This window comes from Lepidochelys olivacea (genome assembly GCF_965140295.1).
Source record: "Lepidochelys olivacea isolate rLepOli2 genome assembly, chromosome: 1".
Classification (NCBI taxonomy): domain Eukaryota; kingdom Metazoa; phylum Chordata; order Testudines; family Cheloniidae; genus Lepidochelys; species Lepidochelys olivacea.
The window spans coordinates 245,157,555-245,174,126 of NC_140411.1; positions in this window are offsets into that span (position 1 = coordinate 245,157,555).

Below are 16,572 nucleotides of genomic sequence, written 5' to 3' on the forward strand. Positions count from 1 at the left end.
GAGGAATGAAGAGATTTTGTTGAGCCATCCAGAACTACCCTCCTGCAGGATTCATTTATTTATTTTTGCACTAATACTTGACATTTGGTGCTATCTGGTTGTAACAGGGTGCTCCCTACATTTCCGCCATCCTCTGTATACACAGACTACTTATGGACTCTACTCATAAACACCACATGTGGTTTATTTACAGTGTTCCCCCAATCACCTTTACACCACTGTGCAGCACCTTAGGTACAATAAATGCAAGTCTTCAACCCCTTGGAGCAGTGATAGATGAGGGAGAAGATCTCTCACTCCCAGATTTCTCTTGCCTCTGGCTCTCAAACTCTGCCCTCCCCCCCATATTCTATTCTACTTGCTGCTACACATTTGCTTGCTCTTGTTTAAAGTCCTGCAGACTCTTCGGCTACTCCACCTGCCCGCTGAGTGATGCCTGCCTCTCCAGATGGTGTGACTGCTGGAAGCTATAGGTCTTCTCCATCTCCTTTTATTGTTCCAACAACCATTGCAGGGTCTTTACCATCTGCAAAGTTCTCCCTCTGCATGGATCAAGGCAAGACCCCAGACAGGAACCTAAGTGAACTTGGCACCCCCTCTGCTCCAACTATCTTCTGTGCACGCAGTCTGCTTGGAGACTCTTTGCTTGTATGGTTTATTTACAGTGTGTCTCCCCCTGCCACTCCTCATCTTTACACCATCATACAGCACCTTAGCTATAACATAGAATTCCTCAGCCACTTAGACCAATGAGAGGAGAGGTAGGAGAGCTTTCCCTCCAAGTTCTGTCTTGGCTCTAACTCTCAAAGCCTGCCTCATCCTCTCTCTCCCCCCATCTTCCACTTCCTTCCTGTATGGTCTTCTACTCCCTGAGCTAATGTGCTGATTAGCACTTGAACTCTCCCCAGACCATTCCAGTCTGTCAATTAGGGAGAGATTTGCCTGTCAGGTTTACACTGGGGCAATTCAATTGGTGATACACTGATCAGGTACTGCTACAGCTGCTGTTGCCCGCACTCTGTCTCACTGGTGCATTCCAAATGCAAAAAAGTATTTTTATGGGCCTGAGGAACAATAGTCCACTCTAACCAGTGATGAGCTGCCAAAATCTTAACAACCTGTTCCCTCCTCACTCCACGAGGCCCACCCCAGGCCCCCAGGACTCCTGCCCCATCCAACCCCCCATGTTCCTTGACACCCCCCCCCAGGACCCCTGCCCCATCCATCCCCGTCCTCTGTCCCCTGACTGCCCTCAGAACCAGACAGGAGGGTCTCGCGGGCCACCGTAGTGGGTGCCCACCCTGCCCCGCCCCTAAGAGCCAGAGGGACCAGCCAGGGGGCGAGGTGGGGAGTCCCAGCGGTGCTTACCTGGGGCGGCTCCCAGGAAGCATCTGGCAGGTCTCTTTGGCTCCTAGGGGCGGGGTAGCATAGCTGGGGGGGAGCAGGGGGAGCAGCTGCTCCCCCACTGATCACATGAAAAGTGGCACCTTAGGCACCAACTCCATGGGTGCTCCGGGGCTGGAGCCTCCACGGGGAAAATTTGGTAGGTGCAGGGCCACCACCGGCAGCTCCCTGCCCCATGCCCGGCCCCAGCTCACCTCTGCTCCACTTTCTCCCCTGAACGCGCCGCCCTGCTTTGCTTCTCTGCCCCACCCCCCTCCGGCTTCCTGCAAATCAGCTGTTCGCACGGGAAGCCTGGGAGGGCTGAGAAGCAGGCGGTGGCTTCGTGCTCAGGCCTAGGGAGGCGGAGGCAAGCTGGGGCAGGCAGCGGTTCCCTTGCGTGCCCCCTCCTGGGTTACCTGCTGCGGCGTGGACTGCCCTCCTCGCGTCCCGCCCCAGCTCATCTCTGCTCTGCCTCCGCCTCCCTGGACCTGAGCGCGAAGCCGCTGCCTGCTTCTCAGCCCGCCCAGGCTTCCCGCGCGAACAGCTGATTCGCAGGAAGCCGGGGGGGAGGGGCGGAGAAGCAGGGCAGAGTGGCCGTTCTAAAAGGGCTGCTAAATTTAACAACCGGTTCCCACGAACCGGCTCCAGCTCACCACTGACTCTAACTCCATGCAGCACAGAGGAAAACACCATCAGAAAGAGGGGCATCGTCCAAACCTTCCCTTCAATTTGGTGATGGAATTTTAACAAACGGCTCCCTGGAGCTCCTGGCAGCACCTCAGCCTGTTTATCTGTTATAGCTTATTGGTATTTATTATGCTCAAAACCATTGAGACTGGGTACCTACACTTAGGCTCCTAAATCCATATATCAGCATCTAAGTAAAAATGGTCAAATTGTCAGAAAGTGCAGAACTATTTAAATCAATGGGTGCTCGCATCTCAGGAAACTATTTATTGAGATGCCTAAAAATGAATTTAGGACCTTTTACACCAGAGTTAATAGAGTTACATTTTTGACACTTATTAAGAAACAAATAGGAAGATTCAATAGAAAATTGTTCTGGATAGGTTTTTATCCACTGTTTCACTGGCTGAGAGTGGTGTCACTCAGTATCTGCAGAATAATTGTGTGGGTGGAGATGAGAAGTAAGCCAGAGGCTAGCCCTGTCAGCTTGCTTGCGTAGTTTAATTAAACACATAGTAAAACAGTTGTTTTTTCTAATTTGCCTCAAGATTATTTTTATAAATTCTTTAGTACAATCACATCTCCCATTTCCTTATGCCTTATCTAGACTACAGGGGAAAGGTTTTTTTTGGTCTGTGTTTTTGGTATAGGACAAGGCCTTACTGGAGCTCAAAATATTATTACTTCCCTCCCCCTTGCAACCACTTTTTTATTGAGATTTTACACCAGAGTTAATAGAGTTACATTTTTGACACTTATTAAATATCAAATAGGAAGATTCACAAAGATATTGTTTAAAAAAGAATTAAGACTGAAAGTGTGTTCCAGTCGAGTCCAGCTTAACACTAAAATACCCTAACTTTAAAAAGTTAAAGTCCAGTCTTCTCACTCACTGTCTCCATGCCACTCACCCAGAGGCTAGTCAGGGAACCCGAACCTGCCCTCTTCTTCAGGTTCCAGCCCAAGGCCCCTCAGAGTAGTAATCTGGGCCCTCTCTCTCTGGCCTCATTTCTCTGTTCCTGGGCTGCTTCCTACAACTGGTTTCCCTGGTCTTCCTGGACCTACCACTTCCCAAAGCCTCTTCCCACGGGGTGGCTACAGCCTCCACTTACTCCTCTCTTTCTCCTGAGAATATTTGCCTTTTCCCAGCAGCCTCTTCTGCTTTTAGCTCCTGGGCTTTTTAGGCTCCACCTATTTCTGCCCAGCTGGACCTCCTTAATTAGCTGCCTATCTGGACTGCATTAAACACTGCAGGGTCAGTGTGGGGTAGACTCCCCATCACACTTGCATATGACATAAAAATTGGGACCTTCCAAAGGGGAACCACTTCTTCTACCACCTTGGATACCCTTTGTCCTGTTTTCTGATTGGATTCTCAAATTTGGATTCAACAAAGGATGCCCTCTACGTTGTCTCCTATAAAAGAACCTTGTCAAATCAAAGTAAGCATCACTTCTCAGCTCTGAATAAAAGTGCCTATCTGGCCTTAAAACCTGCACTTTCTTTTCTTAAATAACCCCTGGAGAGATCGAGTAACTAAAGTCAGCCACAAATGAAGCCCTCTTGTGGGTAACACCAAGACCTGTGGAAAATAGTCACATCCTTCAGTACTCTCTGTCTCTCTCTCTTTCAGTCCATGGGGAGAGAAAACCACTTGCATTACAACACATCTGTAGCCTTCATGACATCTTGAACTGAAGAGTCTGTCAATTTCTCAAAATCCCAAATGTCTGTCAACAAAGCAGGAGATTTCATAGAGTTAAGGAATGTTCATCTGTGACATACCAGGGTACAATCCAGAACAGTGAGCTGCTGTGTCACCCCAGTCCTGTAACCTGGAGTGCCTTGCTTCTGTAGCCTCTGTCAAACAGCCACTAACATCCCAGTGCACCCAGATGCTTGTGTGTGTACTGCAGCCTGCCAACCACACCTTGGCTCTCCCCAGTTTTGATTACTACTACAGGGTGACCCCAACACACTCCCAAACACAGACTTTCCCCAGAAATGTATGTTCTGCACTGTTCAACCCTCTCAAAGACAGTCCAGAAATATTAAGTTTGTTATTCCATTGAGGGAATAATATACCCCAGGTCATCATGATAAATGAAGTTACCCAGACACTTTAAACACACTGGATTAGATGAAACAATAAAACAAGTTTATTAACTTCAAAGAGAGAGGTTTTAAGTGAGTACAAGTAATGGGGCATAAAAGTCAGAAATGGTTACAAGAAAAACAAGGTAAGACGCTTTCTAGTGCCTAACTTAACAAACTATATTCGATTTAAAGCAAAGTTTCTCACCACCTAGTTCCAACTGCATTACTGACCAAACTCTTTAGGTTAAGACCTCTTCCCCCAAAGTCCAGCAGCTGTTTTCCTTTGCCTTCTTAGGTGTGATGCCAGAGACAGGGAGAGAGAGCAGTGTCTTGGAGTGTTTACCCCTTCTTTTTATAGTTTTTAGTTCCTCTTTGAAAAGTATTTCCAGCTGAGAATGAGGAGACGGGCAGTCTGCTGGAGGAAGGAGACTCCATGCTGTTTCTTTCCTAAGATACAGATCTCTTTGGCCATACTCCCCTTTTTTGCAAAAGAATGGCCACTTGGTAGATAATGGCCCATCAGTTTTGTTTACACCTGGCTGAGGCATCAGCTTGCCCTTTGTCTTTGAAAAACTAGTTTAACCGCTCCCCAGACTTATCTGGGAAACATACTTCAGTCATGATTTCAGCTTATGTTCATAACTTTACATATAATATTGCTATGTGTACTTTACCAAAATCAGCAAGTTATGAGGTCAAATGATACCTCACAAGACATACCTTGAGCAAAGATTATTACAATAGTCTGTACGGTGTAAACACAGGGGTGTATTCTGTCACACCATCTAACACCAGTTTTAAACTGTTGAGTATGAAAACTTTTATAGATGTATTTTATATAGTTATCCCTGCAATGATCTGTGAAATTTAAAGCTAAATTATTTCTCAAAAAATGTACCTGAGTTACAGAATCACGTATGTAGCTTAAGCACTAAGGGGGAGGCATAGCTCAGTGATTTGAGCATTGGCCTGCTAAACCCAGGGTTGTGAGCTCAATCCTTGAGGAGGCCATTTAGGGATCTGGGGCAAAAATTGGTCCTGCTTTGAGCAGGGGGTTGGATTAGATGACCTCTTGAGGTCCCTTCCAACCCTGATAGTCTATGATTCTATGACTGTCTGTTTACCTGTGTTTGAACAAGTTTCATCCAGCTACATTATACATAGTGTTAAATCAGTAAGTGAATGTTAAGAGTTCACATGTCAATTTGACTATGGCCTCTCTGTGTCTAGAAAAATATTTTTGCATTGAATTGACATTTAAATAAACTACTGATTCACCTTACTTCTGTTCCAATTTAAGTCATTGGGTGTTTTGCAATTCATTTCAATGGCATCAGCCCTATATGTCTCATATGTGTAATCTTTTGATTAACAGATCATGCACCACTTTAGCTGCATAACAGCCAGCTACCGAACTCCCTTGGCTATTAAAGAATAGGAGGAGGAAGGTTGTAAAACCTAGATCTGAATTTTAAGGGTTTGTCTTTACCCAGGGTGCTCCTGTGAACTTTTCTTCTACATTGGAAGATACATGGAAAGACACTGAGTGTACTATGTGTTCTCCAGCTCAACTAAGTAGATCAGGGCCAATTTCATCAATCTAGCGGAGCAGGACTTAGACTGTGGAGTTAACAAGAGTCCTGAATAAGGGAAAAAGAAACTGAGTACTTGTAGCACCTTAGAGACTAACTGTAGCTCACGAAAGCTTATGCTCAAATAAATGTGTTAGTCTCTAAGGTGCCACAAGTACTCCTGTTCTTTTTGCAGATACAGAATAGCACGGCTGCTATTCTGGAACCTGAATAAGGGACAGAACATAGCTGTCCTTCTCCGTTCAACATTTCACTGGACAAGGATAAAGAAATCCTAGTCACGATCTGTTTTTTGCCATCAGCCAGGATTGTGTCTAGGTCTGTTTTAAGCCACAGAAGGTTTCTCTTTGTCAAAGTCTAATTCAAGCTGTGTGAAAGTTCATATTTTCTTGGTTTTTCTTTCAGTTGTTGCCAAGTTACCAGCAAAATTACAAGAGGAGAAAAGTTTCAGAGTAACAGCCGTGTTAGTCTGTATTCGCAAAAAGAAAAGGAGTACTTGTGGCACCTTAGAGACTAACCAATTTATTTGAGCATGAGCTTTCGTGAGCTACAGCTCACTTCATCGGATGCATGCCGTGGAAACTGCAGCAGACTTTATTTATACACAGAGAATATGAAAAAATACCTCCTCCCACCCCACTGTCCTGCTGGTAATAGCTTATCTAAAGTGATCATCAGGTGGGCCATTTCCAGCACAAATCCAGGTTTTCTCACCCTCCACCCCGCCACACAAATTCACTCTCCTGCTGGTGATAGCCCATCCAAAGTGACAACTCTTTACACAATGTGCATGATAATAAAGTTGGGCCATTTCCTGCACAAATCCAGGTTCTCTCACCCCCTCACCCCCCTCCCAAAAACCACACACACAAACTCACTATCCTGCTGGTAATAGCTCATCCAAAGTGACCATTCTCCCTACAATGTGCATAATTAAGGTGGGCCATTTCCAGCACAAATCCAGGTTTTCTCACATCCCCCCCACCCCCATACACACACAAACTCACTCTCCTGCTGGTAATAGCTCATCCAAACTGACCACTCTCCAAGTTTAAATCCACGTTAAACCAGAACATCTGGGGGGCGGGGTAGGAAAAAACAAGAGGAAATAGGCTGCCTTGCATAATGACTTAGCCACTCCCAGTCTCTATTTAAGCCTAAATTAATAGTATCCAATTTGCAAATGAATTCCAATTCAGCAGTTTCTCGCTGGAGTCTGGATTTGAAGTTTTTTTGTTTTAAGATAGCGACCTTCATGTCTGTGATTGCGTGACCAGAGAGATTGAAGTGTTCTCCGACTGGTTTATGAATTTTATAATTCTTGACATCTGATTTGCGTCCATTTATTCTTTTACGTAGAGACTGTCCAGTTTGACCAATGTACATGGCAGAGGGGCATTGCTGGCACATGATGGCATATATCACATTGGTGGATGTGCAGGTGAACGAGCCTCTGATAGTGTGGCTGATGTTATTAGGCCCTCTGATGGTGTCCCCTGAATAGATATGTGGGCACAATTGGCAACGGGCTTTGTTGCAAGGATAAGTTCCTGGGTTAGTGGTTCTGTTGTGTGGTATGTGGTTGTTGGTGAGTATTTGCTTCAGGTTGCGGGGCTGTCTGTAGGCAAGGACTGGCCTGTCTCCCAAAATCCGTGAGATTGTTGGGTCATCCTTTAGGATAGGTTGTAGATCCTTAATAATGCGTTGGAGGGGTTTTAGTTGGGGGCTTGTTTTTTCCTACCCCCCCCTCCCCGAGATGTTCTGGTTTAACTTGGATTTAAACTTGGAGAGTGGTCAGTTTGGATGAGCTATTACCAGCAGGAGAGTGAGTTTGTGTGTGTATGGGGGTGGGGGGGATGTGAGAAAACCTGGATTTGTGCTGGAAATGGCCCACCTTAATTATGCACATTGTAGGGAGAATGGTCACTTTGGATGAGCTATTACCAGCAGGATAGTGAGTTTGTGTGTGTGGTTTTGGGGAGGGGGGGGAGGGGGTGAGAGAACCTGGATTTGTGCAGGAAATGGCCCAACTTTATTATCATGCACATTGTGTAAAGAGTTGTCACTTTGGATGGGCTATCACCAGCAGGAGAGTGAATTTGTGTGGGGGGGTGGAGGGTGAGAAAACCTGGATTTGTGCTGGAAATGGCCCACCTGATGATCACTTTAGATAAGCTATTACCAGCAGGACAGTGGGGTGGGAGGAGGTATTTTTTCATATTCTCTGTGTATAAATAAAGTCTGCTGCAGTTTCCACGGCATGCATCCGATGAAGTGAGCTGTAGCTCACGAAAGCTCATGCTCAAATAAATTGGTTAGTCTCTAAGGTGCCACAAGTACTCCTTTTCTTTTTAAGAGGAGAAAACAACTTCTCAGCATCATCAACCTTGTGACCGTTTCTCTGATCCTGTAATCCTTAGGAGACATCACTCCTATAGAAAAATGAAAAGCACAAATGGTAGTTAGGTGCTTAATTCTTACTGCAAGTGAATGAGAGATAGGCTTCTCACTGCATTTTGTGCTTTTGAAAATATGCCCCTTATATGTTTGCCCAAGAACAAATTTAGTTGCTCTAAAATTTAAAATTAAATTTAGAGCTCTAAAGTCAAACCTTGGACTGTGAAGGACATTTTGTCGAAAGCGCAGTAAAAAACAGATATGGTTGAGGTAGATTTCAGAGTAACAGCCGTGTTAGTCTGTATTCGCAAAAAGAAAAGGAGTACTTGTGGCACCTTAGAGACTCACCAATTTATTTGAGCATGAGCTTTCGTGAGCTACAGCTCACTTCATCAGATGCATCCGATGAAGTGGGTTGAGGTAGAGTATGCCACATCTGATCAATATCTAATGGGTTGTTGGAACTCTCTGTTTGGAGAACATCAGCAATTAGATTCGCAAGAATAATGTGATTCTTTTAGACAAAGGGAGACTTTTTTCAGCTGAGACTGGTTCTGGATCTGTTTAACTTTCCTTGATATTTAAGCTTCAGAGCAGGCTATACTTTCCCCAACACAGCATCCGCTTGTAAATGTGTCCCTTGAATTAAGTAGGGAGGCAAAAACCCTGATCTTATCTACTTGGACTTAGTTGGTTTTGTTGTGCAGGCATCTTTGACCTGGAACTTGGTCAACAGTTTTCTCTTCAGAAGTTGTTTTGAATTACGCAGAAGATCTTGCATCATCCATAGCGGCTATTGAACTGAAGCCTACAGAGATGGTGTACATTTATTCTCTGGTTATCAAGGAAGCACAATGTTATCACAGTAAAATATATCACTCAATCAACTATCAATGATGCAAGTTTCAACAAAATATATATTTGTATGTCATAAAGTTATTAATGAACAAATCAGCACCAAATGCAGTCAGGTCTTTCTGCCATACACTTCTCAATGTAATAAAGTTATTCACATCTCTGTGATTAAGAACAGCTGGAGTAAATTTTAGTAAAAATACTACAACTCACAGTGCAGAATAAGCTATAAAGTATCATTGCAATATGAGTAAAACTTTCCTTACAAGCTACTGAGCAAGGAACTTGGTATATTTCTTTTCATATTCCTTTTTTTTGTTTTGTTTTGTTTTTTGTTTAGCTTTTATTTTTGCAAGCATACATGGTCTTCTTTTACAATACTCAGTCTCCACTGTTTATGTTGCACAAACGTCCCAGGTACACCAGATCAGCCAGCCTCCCTGCTTCACCATATCATCCTTGCTGCAAGTCCTCTGACACCAACATGCACGGACTGAATCAATCATAGCCAAAACAAAGATTTTTAAAAAGTTTTCAGGCACAGTTACAACAGCTGAACCCAATTCCAATGCTACATTAGTTGGAGAGCTCTACTTGTGTCTGCTTTCCCTCTGCAAACATTACCATGTGCTGCTGCTTGTTTTCACTAAGTATTTGAGAGATTTGCTGGAAGCCAACAGATCAGTTAAAATTAAAGCAATAAAGTTTTTCACACAGCATCTAAAGTAAACAAACTATAATGTATCAAAACTGCAACCCAGCCACTGTATGCAGTTGTGCATGTAATTTATCTGGGCAGTTGCACATTGGGCCAAAATGAAAGTAGCAACATATAAGCAATCAATTTTATTCAGCACAACGTGTTCCAGTTCAGTGGATTAGGGAGTGTAGGAGCAGAAGGAAGAAGTTGGATGTCTTCTGAGAGCCCTACAATTTTCTCTCTACCTAGGCCCCACAGGCCATACATCATAGTGACCCTCTTTCTGGCTGAGCCAAGATAAGTGGGGCCAGGGGCAGCAGGTCTATAGAAATTTTGGTGAGCAGAACACCCAGAACCCCCTCCCCCCGCAAACTCCCCTCTGCCCCAGACCTGCCTAAGGCTCTGGGAAGGAGTTTGGGTGGGGGAGGGCGTCTGGAGTGCAGGAGGTGGGAGTGGAGGAGGGGGTGAGGGGTGCAGGCTCTGGGAGGGAGTTTGGGGGGTGGGGGTGCAGGAGGAAATTTGGGGGCCAGAGGGGGTGTGTGGGGAGGAGGTGTGGGTGCAGGCTCTGGAAGTGGATGGAGGGGGGTTCGATGCTTACCTGAGGCACCCCCTCCGGCAGCGGCTCCTAGGCGTGGCAGGCCCGTGGTCTCCACATGCTGCTGTCCCCAGGCACTGCCCCTGCAGCTTCCCATTGGCTGCAGGGGCAGGGACAGCCTGCAGGGCGGGGGTGGGCAGGTGGGAAACTTTACTGGAGCTGGACCCCTGGGTCAGGAATATTCCTGGTCTCTGGGCACCACGGGCCCATAGAACTCGCCACCCATGAGTGGGGCTCCCTCCACAGTTCAGTGATGCTGGTCCTTCAAGGCTTATCCATACTCCCATAGGGTTTACGTTGACCAGAAAATTATAATACAATTTGCTCTGTGGGTATACTAGAGCTAGAAATAGCCTTGACTAACACTGTCTTATAACCTTTTATCCTCATACGGACAAGCACTCATTTGGCCTGAGAGGGTACTTCTTCTACACAGCAAAAAAAAAACAAACCAAACACCCTGCAGCAGCAAGTCTCAGAGCCTTGGTCAACTGACTTGGGCTCAAACTGCCAAGCAAAAGAGAGAGGTGTAGACTTTTAGGCTTAGCCTGGATCACAGGATCTGAAACCTGGTAAGGAGGGAGGATCTTGGAGCCCAGGCTCCAGCCTAAGCCCAAACATCTACACTGCTCTTTGGAGCCCCACAGCTCGAGCCCACGTCAGTTCACCAGGGCTCTAAGACTTGCTGCCATGGTTTTGTTTTTGTTGTTCCAGTGTAAATGTACCCAGAGATACATAAGGTCTTTCACAAGTTTTTTCTCCAGGGCTGAGTACATGCTTAGGAGTTCAGCATTTTGACTCTCCCTGCTAATAGGGACTGAGTGACCAAGGTTGGTTCTGGTCTTGGAGACACAATCACTAGACAAGTTGGTCAGTCTCCCACATCTACTCTGTCTGACCCTCCTCCACTCAGGTATCTCACCCCACTTCATTTCCTGTCTGTTTCCAAACCAATTTTCCCCAGATTCAGTCTGTAAGACTTCACACCCTCTGAATTTCATCCTGAGTTCAAACAAAATTAAACCTCAAAATTACTAAGATTTGTCTGGTTTCAGGCCCATAAAACTTCATACACCTTGTGCCCCAAACCAAAAATCAGCCAAGGTTCACCTGAAAAATATCCTCAGGGCACACACAAGTCATTAGGGTAGGGACCCAGAAGATCTCTGGAGAACTAAAGAACATAAGTGGTCAGTTCAGTCCATAGTTTAGCAGTGCTCCAAGGTTCCTCGTGGACACTAAGCTCTCATGTAGCAGCATCTATAAATAATACTTTCTACCATCTCTGGTTGGTTAGGAGACACCATCCCATCCTTGTAGATGACGACCTGGTCTTGATTATACGCATTACCTCGCTTTTGGACTGTGGCAATGCACTATACCTGGGCATGAAGTCATCAGTGCTTAGGAAACTCCAACTAGTACAGAACACTGCAGCACATTTCTTCCACAACATGGGCTACAAAGCAGATCAGACCCATCTTCTGCTCTCTACTCTGGCTTCCCATAAAATGTCAAATCAAGGGCAAGGTCTTGGTCCTTATCTTCAAGGTTCTCAATGGCCTGGGCCCAGGATACCTAAAAGGCCATCTAAAGCTCCAGGATAAGGACCATGGTCGACAACTCCACTCCTTAAGCACAACAGAACTTTCTACCACAAGGGTAAAGCTCATCTGTGTGCATGAGACAGAGCTTTCTTGGGAGCATCCCGACTGAGGAATGAATTCCAACACAAACAAAGGACCAAAACAAACCTCGCCACCTTCCATCCCAAGTGCAAGGTGCACCTCTTTGACCTGCCATCTTTAATAGAAACACAGTACAACATGTACACAGAAAAATAAAATAACTCTTCCAAACCAAGACACACCACTGAACACAATTCTCCCCCAGGGGAGAGAATAAGAGAAAGAATGAACCACATGTGAGAGATGTTATTAACCCACTTAATGCGCTATTGGAAGGTGTTTGGATACAACAGTGATGAGCACAGTATAAGAGCCTTTACAGAATAACATAGGGTCTCTCTCAAATTATTGCATATGTGTTAGTGCTAGAGATGGGTTTAACAAAAAACAATTCAAACATCCTCAATCTTTAGGGAAGTTCAGATCCAGATCTGTGCTTTGCAGGATGGATCCATCTCTCCTTAACTCCATATTTAGGAAGTCTAACCATTACCAGGAACATGAAATTGTAAAGACTGGGTTAGTCTTCATGGCATGAGGCTGGTGTCTGCCATGGGAAATTAATCCATTCTCAATTGTAGTAAACTGAACTGCCGAGTTTGTATTCATGTCACTGAGACTGTTTATGTTCACTACCAGTCCATAAACTGTTATTAGTCAGACTTGACAGTGGATTATGTCTTGGGAAAAGAATAGTCCATCCATCAAGACCCGTTAGATACAGATAAATAAATGAGAGATTAAATGAGACATTTTTCGTAAAATCACATCCCAATATATTTTGGGGAAATAAATAAAGCAATAGCAGGAGGATTTGGAGAAGGGCGGGTCAGAAGACTCCATGGCACTGTCTCACTGAAATAACTACATCTGTCAGCTAAATTGGCAGTGTTATTATATTTATATATGTAGTTTCCAGAGAGTTATTCAGCTGTGAAGGCCTTGGATACTTTCCAAATGATTTACTTTCTGGACAGATGAACTGAAATGTAGTTAGCAAGGGACCCAAAAACACCCTAGTGTATTGCCATAGCTAGCATTTTAATTCTTCAGTGTGTCACATGGTCTCAAATGCTGTGGCAAAAAGAATGGCTTATGGAAAGTGACCTGACAGGAGCTGTGTTTTAATTTCCTCTGTAAAATCTTGTGATCCACATTTCTCCCGCATTGCCTTTCTGCGGGCCTCGCACCATTCCCTTCAACAGGCATTCTGAGAACTGACTTAGAGAATTCTGTTAAAATTTTCAATGTGTTTAAATTGCTTTTAATGTCTCAGACGGTTATCATGCTGTAAAACTAACTGATGGATGGATGACAATATGTTTCCAGATTTGTCCTGGGGTAATATGAACCTCCAGTGGCTAGAAACAATAAAATGGAAATTTTCCAAGAGCTTGCTGCTAGGAAAAGCCAAGGTTTTATAAGATACATGTTAGCCCTGTCTCTAGCATATTTTGTAATTTTGTTAGCTTTGTGAATGCCATAGTTTAGCAAATTAACACTGAATTCTGTTGCTGTTTCTATCATTAAGAGAATTCTATCATTAAGAGATAGCATAAGATCAATTAGGAAGAATGTGGATGACTGCCACTCAGCTGACTTGCTGTGTGTGTGAATGCACATAGGCTGCATATGGGCACAGTCAAGGCTCAGACAGGGACTCTTATGGCATATAAGAAGCAGCTATTTCAGATTAATCAAAAGAGGCTTCCCCCCTTAAATAATCCAGCTGGAGCAGCACCGAGCTTTTCCCTGCTGGAAGTTGTTCTGTATCTTCAAGCAATATGTTCTCAAAGCACTGTGGGTTGAAGAAAACAAAGTAAGCCTGCCATTATTGTCAGGCTTTCTGCTATTATTGTCCCATTTGGAAACTAACTAAAGAGGAGGTAATGTCATCATATTTCATCTCGCTGCCATTCATTGTATCCAGACTGCCCTGAAAGAAGGCTTCTTCAAAACTCAAAATGTTATTTCTCTGGCTTTCCAGGTAAAACTGACCCGGATCATGGCTCCTTACAAAACCATCATCCTGCAGATCCACATCTAAATACTTTCAGACTGATGTGCTTTCTCAAGAGGATTCATAGTAGCAACCTGAGATTTTTGTCACATCGAAATTCATGAAGAACAGATCCATCCAGCGGAAAATGAGATACTGGAATATCAGTATACATGAATCATTGTCAACCTTTTCTGGCAACTATGCCAGTTCACCAGACTAAGACCTCAGCTGTACCAACCAGTCCTGTTGCCTCCTTTTCAATGGTGCACATGCTAAGTTACAGTGGAACTTGGGGTGCACCAGGCCCCAATCTTATCCTTATTAATTGTATTCCTGAAGCATGTAGAGGCCCGCACTGATATTAGAGTCCCATTGTGCTAGACATTATAGCTACACATAGCAAGACAGAATCCCTTGCCCCCAAAAGCTTAGTTTAAATGGACACCACAGACAAGGTGGGAGAAAGGAAGGATTATTATCTCCATTTTACTGATGGGGACCTGAGCCACAGAGATATTAAGTGACTTGCCATGGGAAATCTGTGGGACAGCCAGAAATTGAAACGAGATTTCCTGAGTCCTTTTCCTGAACCACGAGGCCATCCTTCCTCAGAGCATACACAGCTGGGCTGGTGAGGGGCAGCACTGTGCACACCACAGAAGTTATCCATTATGAATTCCTTTGTGGCTTTTAAGTCACAGTCCGCACTGGGGAAAGTGGGGGGTGCATGTGCCCACAGGTGTGCAGCCCTGGTGACGGTCTCTGGAGGCCATGTGCCAGGGGTAGGCGCAGTGCTTATGGGAGTGCATTCAGCAGTGGGCACTGTTACACCCTTTCACTGGAGGCAGCATACTTCTCTACAGTGATTGAGCTTCACGGAGGAGAGCGAGCCCATGACTTTCCCCCATCAATTTGGGGTTTCTAGCAATGCTAGGCTCTCCCAGTCTTTGTGGCTAATCTCGGTGCAGGGGCACAAGAAGGAAGGGGTGGGAATAACCTTTATACCTTTCCTCCCTCTATGGAGCACAAGATAGGACTGTCCCCAGACAAGCCCTAAAATAAGATCCCTAAACGGGAAGACTAGACGGTTAAAACACTAAAGCATCTCGCAACACAACTGGTGCTGCACATACCAGTGTTTGAGAAGCAGATATTAATGCCCTTATGGTGACAGCATAATGACAGGTTTCAGAGTAGCAGCCGTGTTAGTCTGTATTCACAAAAAGAAAAGGAGGACTTGTGGCACCTTAGAGATGAACCAATTTATTTGAGCATGTAGCTCACGAAAGCTTATGCTCAAGTAAATTGATTAGTCTCTAAGGTGCCACAAGTCCTCCTTTTCTTTTTTTGTGACAGCATAGGAGATCTTGTTTGGTTTTTATATAAATGATTGATCATCTAAAAGCAGCTGGAAGAATTATTAGTGCAAATCCAGCTACTGAAAAATACAGGCCCAGTATTCATCTTGCTTTATCAGTTGCTAATAGAGTAATGTTTAGCAATAGCTTATGTGTTGTAAGGCATAAGGTTATCAGCAAAGTGACTGCAGAGAAGCTATTTAGAATTCATCCTGCATCTGTAGCTATAACCTGACAATTTAAACACATTGGGAGTACAAGATTATACATGTGACTCCATATATGTTTATAAACATACAATAATAACAAACCACTGTGTGTGTGTGTGTGTATATATGTATAATAAAACCTAACTATAATTTCCAGACGAGCAGCCACAGTACATTTGATTTTCTCAGTGCTCTCTCTCAAATTATCTAATGAATTCTCAGATTATGACTCTTGTAAAACTGCAGTTTTCTTACAATTGCAACTATTCATCTGACCATAAAAATGTGGCTTCCCCCAAAATATTAATTTTTCTTATATAAAAATAATAAAAAAGTAAAGCCATTTTGGCTGTTTAACTGAAAGAGGAATGCGTGAACTGCACATCTCAAGGATTCTGTCCATGCACTGGTGACATGTATTTGATACAAGGAGCTCTCTAGTGTCCAGTTTTAACATTGCACTTCAGGAATAAGGTAACACATATGTACAACTCATCAAGATAAATATTTATATTTATATTTACCAACAGAAGAACCAGGTTGCATCCTGTATTAACCCACTTTTAATGTGGAACGTGCAAAGGGTTAATTATACATTAAATCCTAAACCAACACTGTACTCACAGGTTTTAAAAGAATGGAGTGGGGTTCCATTCATTTCCACTTATCTTTCTGAATATGCTTTTTAAAATGACTTTCTCTGCATTTATAAAGTGTCTGCTTTGCACACATGATAACATATCTGCACTTTGCCACTAAAATCCTTGGAAAAAAATGAGAACTAACAATTACACTGAATACAGCTCCAAGGAGAATCACAACATCTGGGTCATCCTGAAACAACCCAACCCAGCCATGCAATATTTGGTCAAATGAACAGCAAGTTACAGCTGCTACTATTTTACCCATGTACCTTCTTTTTCTTCCCCTTATCCCATCACAAAAAATGGGGCAAAAAATGGGGATTGGTCCTGCTTTGAGCAGGGGGTTGGACTAGATGACCTCCTGA